This window comes from Podarcis pityusensis, assembly GCF_964106645.2.
Source record: "Podarcis pityusensis genome assembly, chromosome: 6".
Taxonomy (NCBI): Eukaryota; Metazoa; Chordata; class Lepidosauria; order Squamata; family Lacertidae; genus Podarcis; species Podarcis pityusensis.
Window position 1 is genome coordinate 92,911,649 of NC_138030.1, and position 8,537 is coordinate 92,920,185.

The following is an 8,537-nucleotide window of genomic DNA, read 5'->3' on the forward strand; positions in this document are numbered from 1 at the left end:
TATTCTGTCCCCTATCTCTGCTACTAGGCAGGGGGACCTTGCTGAATCTCCTCCCCCTTCCATCCGACGGTCACCTCCAGGCTTGACTACTGTAATTCGCTCTATGCGGGGCTGCCCTTGAAACTATCCCACAAAATCCAGCAGGTGCAGAATGCTGTAGTGAAGCTCCTCATGGGGTCCCTGCCATGGGAGCATATTCACCCAGTGCTTTACCAGTTGCACTGGCTCTCGGTGGAGTATAGGGTCAGGTTCAAGTTGCTGGTCTTGACCTTTAAAGCCCTTTGTGGCTTAGAGCCCTCGTATTTACGGGACCACCTCTCCTGGTATGCCCTGCAGAGGACCCTAAGGTCCATGAACAACCATAGTTTAGAGGTCATGGGCCCTAAGGAAGTCAGACTATCCTCCACCAGGGCCAGGGCCTTCTCAGTGATGGCTCCGACCTGGTGGAATGCTCTGTCCCATGAGACCAGGGCCCTGCAGGATTTAACCTCCTTCCGTCGGGCCTGTAAGACAGAGCTATTCTGCCTGGCCTTTAATTTGAATTCAGCCTGATCTTTTATTTCCCTTCTCTTCTCTTCCCTCCCCCTCCCCTTCTATGAAGATCACCCGCTCTGAGACCCCACAGCTAATTCTCCCCTGGCCTCCTCGCTGGCCCAAGTAGGACCAATTCAGCCAGCTAGCCCTGGGGATTATCTAATTGATTTTTTATTTTTATTGTTATTCATGTTTTTATAATGTATTTTATGCTGCTTTTATAATTAAGTGTTTTAAAGTGTTTTAAATTTGTTGTTAGCCGCCTGGAGCCTGGTTTTTGAACCAGGAAGGGCGGGGTATAAATAATTTATTATTGTTGTTGTTGTTGATGATGATGATGATGATGGTGATGATGATTTTATGTAAGGAGAAGCCCTTGCATAGCATAACCAACCCACCAGGTGGGGAAGGAGACTCCACAAGGCTTCCTCTTGAGTTTGCCTGCACCCAGCAGCAAGGCTTTGCGAGGGCACTTTCTCGGGGAAGTCCTTGCAGAGCCTCACACCCCTCCTCCAATCATGGGGGCAGCAGCAGAAGCAAGGCATTTTGCTGAAACGTCTTGGGCCACTGATGCCCTTCCAACCCAAGGGTGTCACATTGCTGTCCTCTGACCCAGAGGATTCCAGCACAGGAGCCTTGGTACAAGGAGAGGCTAACCTTGCTTTGGCTGAGTTTAAAAGAACCCTGTAACAGAAAAGGCACCTTTCAGGAAAGGCAGGACTGAGAAAGGACTGCTCAGTCCAAGGCTCACTGAAGCAACTTCAAAACTTACTGCTTTTCTGATGCTTTGTGGGGGTTTTTTTTAAAAAAAAAATATTGTGCTTGTATATATTGCTGTGCACCACCTCAATATTTTATGAGTTGGGAGTACATAAATATTTTTTAGAAATAAATCCAGCCTTGCCTAGCATTCCACCTAAGATCTACAGAAGTACCGGCCTCACCTGGGATGAAGTCAGTTCTTGTATCGTAACAGAGGCACCTAAAAGTCATCAGATTTGCAGATGACACCAAACTGGGAGGGGTAACTAATGTCACAGAAGGCAGAATCAGAATTCAAAATGATCATAACAGATTGGAAAACTGGGCCCAAGCTAACAGAATGAATTTCAGTAGGGACAAATGTAAGCTTCTGCACTTAGGCAGGAAGAACCAGATGCACAAATATAAGATGGGGGACACCTGGCTTACTAGCAGTACATATGAAAAGGATCTAGAGATGAACCACAAGCTTAACATGAGTCAACAGTGTGATGCAGTCTAGTGTCCAGATCAAGGGAAGTAATAGTACCACTCCATTCTGCCTTGGTCAGATCACAACTGGAATAATGTATCCAGTTCTGAGCACCACAATTTAAGAAGGATGTTAACAAGCTGGAGAGTGTCTAGAGAAGGGCATCCGAGATGATCAAGGGTCTGGAAACCAATTTTTACAAGGAGAGCTTGAAGGAGCTGGGATGTTTATCCTGGAAAAGAGGAGACAGCCATCTTCAAATATCTCAAGGGCTGTCACATGGAAGATGGAGCAAGCTTGTTTTCTCCTGCTCCGGAGGGTAGGACTCGAACCAATGGCTTCAAATTACAAAAAAGGAGTTTCTGGCTCAAAATCAGAAAGAACTTTCTGACAGTAAGAGCTGTTAGACGGTGGAACAGTCTCCCTCGGGAGGTGATGGACTCTCCTTCCCTGGAGGTTTATAAGCAGAAGTTAGATGGCCATCTGTCATGGATGCATAAGTTGGTTCGTTTTTGTCTCAGAAGCCAGAAGCTGGGCAATTACCAAAACTCCAGCCGTGCCCCTAGCAGACAAGAGGCAGGGTGCTGTTGCTTTAAGACCTCTTTCTGCATCTGTCCATCACTCTCCTGGCCAAAGCACTGTCCTCATTTCAAGCCCGGCTAGTGGTAGGCTGAGCCCCAGAGGTAGGAGGATGATGCCCAAATCTCCTAATGGAGCTTGACAGCAGTGGGATTAAAAGCACAAGCACGCTGCCCAGAAAGTAGTGAGTAAGATCTCATCACCCAGCAATCAGCCTCTTTCTTTAAAGAGCTGAACCATAAAATAAACCTCTTGCTTGAGATAGGCAGGGGTTGGGGGAGCCAACAGAATGATTAAAGAGGACTTTGTGGGGGGTTGGAAAGGGGGTATGTTTCTCTGCTGAAAAGCAAAAGAGAGCAGAAGAATGAAAAGAAGAGGAGACTTCGCCCTTGCCAAAATGTATTAGTGGTCTCCTCCCCAAAGATGCACAGAAAGATACACCTGGCACAGGTAAGACTCAAATGAATTAGAGTAGAGACTCATCGCCCCATACGATTCAGTTTAAAATACAGTCATACCTCGGGTTACAGACACTTCGGGTTGCACGATTTTGGGTTGCGCACAGCGCCGAACCCAGAAGTACCGGAACGGGCTACTTCCGGGTTTCGGCACTTGCGCATGCGCAGAAGCACTAAATCGCCTTTGCGCATGTGCAGAAGCACTGAGTCGCAACCCGTGCATGAGCAGACACGGCGCTGCTGGTTGCGGACGCTGCGGGTTGCGAACGTGCTTCCCGCACGGATCACGTTCACAACCTGAGCGTCCACTGTAATGGGCTTGACACTGTAATGCAAAATGGAGCTGGGAGGGGGAGTACTGGCAAATATTCAGGTGTTCCAACGCTCCAATTATGAAACGTGTATTTTGAAAGTAGAATGGGAGATATTAACAAGGCTCCAAACTCAAGGGCTTGAGGCTCATTAGCATTTCTTGTTTTCACTCTGGAAGACATCAAAGGTCACAAACTACCAATGGTTAAATCCTAAATACCACTCCATGACTGCATGTAAATATTGTAAAACACTTACTTTAGTGGCACAGCATACACCCAGAACCAAATTTTAATTTTGGTCACCAAGCTGACTGACCGTACATCTTAGGCCAAGGATCCCTGGCTGATTCACGTTGTATGTAAGGACAATGAGACCTGGTTTGAATGAGATGGAGGAATGTGCAATGATGCAGAGGTAAAGTTCTTCTTGCTACTTCAGTGTAATTTTAAAAACTGAGCCTAGATAGTTGGAAAAGCTGTTGCAAAAAGTGTGGCATGCTGACTCAGCCTTCCTTGAGAAGATGAGCATCAACTGCAAGGGGTAACCGCTCTAATTCAGAGGTGTGGACACTGGTGACTCCTGTATAAGTCTCCATGCATAAGTACTGCAATCTTTGGGACTAGTCTGGCAAAAAATATGGGACGCCAGGAACTAAGTAAGGTGATTTTTGGAGAGTTGCTGCTAGTTTCAGGGGACATCAGTGGGAGACACTTCTGGTGGTGGATGTTGGAGAAAGCATGGCCTCTGAGCATGATTATGAGGTCTCCATAGGAGAGCCCCCCTCCTCAGTGGCTGCTTCTCAAAGTTGTCTAGAAAAGATGGTCCCCGCTAGTCTAGAAGAGCTCTACTAGTTTATACCCCTATGCAGCCCTAGACTCCATCTGTAATGTAGATGCATCAGGAGATTTTAGCAGTGCATAGTACTGGTGGAATCCTCATTTCTCTGCTGCCCACCTCTAGCCTCCAGCATTTTAAGGTATTTGGGACACTCAATGCATTAGGGCAGATGCCTTGAGCATCCTAGATAAAAGCTGCTGGTGTTCATATCTTCCAGGAATTTGCCTCGGTCTTTTAAAAAATCAGTTAGAGGCCTGGCCATTGCAGTAGTTGCTCACCTATACATACTTGGCCTCCAAATGTCTTGCTTCTTCCCATGTCACAGATGGTTCCTATGAGCCATTACACAGTGGGCAGGCCAAAGTCAGTAGCACTGCAAGTGAAAGGACATTTTTTAAATGTCACCCCAAAACCCCTTTTCTAAATACTTGCTCAATGTAACTAACTAGCATATTTGGTTCAGTGTAGCCTTCTGTGAATTGATCTGTTCTAGACGATGAAAAACACCCCTAAAACAGCAATTTAACACGGATTTTACTTTCTAACAAGACCATAGATCCATAAAATGAAGGCAATAATCAATGTACTGTACTATAAAATAAATAAAACAGTATTGTAGATGAAAAAAATTAACATTTATTTATTTTCTTACGTGCACTGAAGGTGGGTGGGCTTACCTGGCTACAAGCTGGGGTGGGGCAATGGTCAGTAAAGAGCTGATTCACTTTGGCCAGGGTCACTTTTTTTTCTTGCCGGGCCGTGTTCTTCTCTGGACTTCCTCAGGTTGGTTCCTCGGTGGGGTTTGGGACTGCAATGCGCCCTGCTGTGCCTCTTGCAGGCGGCACCTCTTACACAGCTTCGGGGGTGGGATGGGGGCCCTCTCCCCGGCGGCTGAGGTCCCAGCGCTGATCCGCAGCCAGCCAGGCAAGCTCCAGGCTGCTGGCAAGGCCTCCATTCATATCTAGAGGAAGGTTCATAAGTCGAAGCACCTACTGAAGGTCGTAACTGGAATTGTACGTAAGTAGAGGTGTACATAGAAGGCTGATCGCCGAAGAATTGATGCTTTTGAATTATGGCGCTGGAGGAGACTCTTGAGAGTCCCATGGACTGCAAGAAGATCAAACCTATCCATTCTTAAGGAAATCAGCCCTGAGTGCTCACTGGAAGGACAGCTGGTGAAGATGAGGCTCCAATACTTTGGCCACCTCATGAGAAGAGAAGACTCCCTGGAAAAGACCCTGATGCTGGGAAAGATGGAGGGCACAAGGAGAAGGGGACAATGGAGGACGAGATGGGTGGACAGTGTTCTCGATGCTACCAGCATGAGTTTGACCAAACTGCGGGAGGCAGTGGAAGACAGGAGTGCCTGGCGTGCTCTGGTCCATGGGGTCATGAAGAGTCGGACACGACTAAACGACTAAACAACAACAACAGAGGTGTACATAAGTCGAGGTCCCACTGTACGCCTGAAATAGAGGTGGAACTTAATTTGCTCTCACATGGGTGGAACCTGGCGCATGTGGGTGGGGGGATGGGAGAATTGTCTCAAGCACCACCGAAGCATTACCTGGGGCCCCTCGAGACATTCTTTTTATTGAGCACTCATGATGATTTCTGCTCATAATGCTGTTGGGACAGCCCGTTTCCAGTACTGTTGGTGTGTGCAAAGGTTTTGGGGCAGTCACACCGCTTCATTCTCAATCAGTGCATATCCCACAACTTCCTGCTGAAATCCCGTAACTTTGCATGCCACTAATGTTCTGATTTATTTTTGTCCCACTTCTGTTGCACTATAACTCCTCCAGACAGCAACAATGTGGCAGGATTGGGGAAGCATTGCAGAACAAACGGAAGCAGAATAAACCCACCACTATCATTGTGTCAATAGCGTGCTGCAGAATATACCGACAATAAAACACCAGTTGGGGGGGGGGAGCTTAATCTATCAGCCAGAAGACGTTGTTTGAGGAATAAGGAGTCATTCCAGATGACTTTTTTATTTCATCCTCATTTGCCTAAGGCATTGATATCCCACTTTTCCATTGAATGCCATAAATATGTGTCCTTTCTGGTGGACTTGCTTTAATCTTTATAAGGAAAGGGTTTTTTTTAAGGGTACATAAAATCTCTCATTCAAGTGGTAAGGCAGGAAACCAAAAATAGTAGCTTTTCCTGAGGTGAGCAACTGAAGACGTCAAAAGGTATCTATTTATAATTCCATTCCATTTCTTACATCACTTCCTATAAAACATCTCAGAGTGATTTAACGATAGCATTGGCAATTAAAGCAACTAAGACAATCCCATACATAAAAACGATTTCAGGTCCGAATTACTTCAGGGATGGGGAACCTGTGACCAGCCTGATCTTGTTGAACTCAAACTCCCGTCATCATCAGCCGGCATGGCCAACGGTCAGGGACGATGGGAGCTGTAGTCCAATGTCTGGAACGCCACAAGTTTTGCATCCATGGAATATATGAGGCAGCTGCCAGCAAACTGGGCCTTTTATTTTATTCTGTCTTAAAATCTGATATAGCAAAATGTACCTGACCAACTCAAGACAAGAGCTTAGACCCTTAGAAACTAGGGACCCCAAACTGAATTGTTTGAATCAGGGGATCACCCCCCACCACTACCACAATCTTCCCCACAAGCCAAGTAAGGGGAGCCCAGACTTCCTACAGGAGCAAAAGGAAGAGCTGAGTGGCCTCCAGCGCTCAGCACTCAGAATTTGGCAGCAACAGCAGCACTTTGTTAAAACTGGAATGAGCTGTCATTTCCCAGCCTCTTTCTGCCGGTGCCAAATGCTTTCTGACAGCCCATTTAAAACTCAAAGCACTTCCATTTACAATATCTGCAATATAACTGCTGACTGCAACAGCAGAGGAAGAAACGAGTTAGATGGTACGAAGGCCTCTATCCTTTCCCAAGACACCTGGCACCAAAGATTCAGCCGCTTCACTACATCCGCCCACCCCCAATCTCTCAACGTGTCTGCTACCTTGCCAAGTCCTCATACAGTCTTCTCATGCTGTTGCCAGTACACTCACCTCCAGATAGCCAGGACCGTCCCCTTGCGCTGCCATCCCAATTGCCATCTTTCTACCTCCCACAAGATGCCAAAGATGGCAAGCACAGAGACAGGCTTCTTTCTTCTTCTTCTTCTTCTTCTTCTTCTTCTTCTTCTTCTTCTTCTTCTTCTTCTTCTTCTTCTTCTTTGGCAATCACTCAAAGCCGAGTAAGATTGTCTTCCATAAATACGGTTTTAACAATGAGTCCGTAAGTGACTGTGGAGGCCAATTCTGGATCCACATGTCGTTCCACAGTGGGGACATAGGTTTCCAGGTGGGAGTTGATCACGGTGTGGATTCGCCAAGCGTGCCTTCCTCTTAGCACGTTTCTCCCTTGCGTCCTGAGTTTGAGTGTCTTCAAAGCCTATGGCACCTTTGGTAAAGGCTGTTCTCCAACTGGAGCACTTGCAGGCCAGTGTCTTTAAACCTCTTTTGTTGACCACCAGCATTACGCTTTCCATTTTTAAGTTCGGAATAGAGTAGCTGCTTTGGAAGACGACCATCAGGCATCCAAACATGACCTGTCCAACAAAGTTGATGTTGAAGAATCATTGTTTCAACACTGGTGATCTTTGCTTCTTCCAGTACACTGGCATTAGTTTGCCTGTCTTCCCAAGTGATATGTAAAATTTTTCAGAGACACCGTGGATGGAATCTCTCAAGAAGTTGGAGATGGTATTTATAAATGATCCATGTTTCACAAGCATATAGTAAGGTTGGTAGTACAATAGCTTTGTAAAGAAGTTTTTTGGTTTCCCTGCGAATATCGCGGTCCTCAAACACTCTGTACTTCAGTTGAGAGAAAGCTGCACTCGCAGAGCTCAGGCGATGCTGGATTTCGCCATCAGTGTCTGCCCTTGTGGAAAGAGAATTGCCCACGTAGGAGAAGTGATCAACATTTTCCAACCTTACACCATTGAGCAGTGGCGTAGCATGGGTTGTCAGCACCCGGGGCAAGGCAAGTAATTTGCGCCCCCTAACCCGTGGATTTTGCGCCCCCTAACCCGTGGAGCGCGGCCCCCCAGATGTTGCGCCCGGTGTGGCCGGCCCAGCCTGCACCCCCCACGCTACGCCACTGTAGCACAGAACACCATCCCTAATCCTGCAACTGCAAAAAGTTCTGCAACACAGCACAACAGACCGTGCAAAAGGATCGTTGTTGATGCTTTTATTAAAAAAATGTAAACAACAGCCATCTTTATTTACACTATGAGCTAACTGTCTGAGATGGGTAAAACCAATCCCAAAGGGCCCTTACAAACAGTAGATTATGCTACATTTTCCTTCTTTAAATCCACAATGTTTTGGTTTTTTTAAATGCACTCTACCTCCCCACCCTTATACCCTTTCCACCCAAGACGTACACCTGATGCCTTTGTCACACATTACATGCACCCAACCCCTTCCCTGCAGTCAGCTAGATTTCCCTCGCAATAAACGTGGGTGGGTAGGTACCGGAGAAGGGAAACCTGAAAAGAGGAAGTGGCTGCTTTCCTGCATTCTGCCT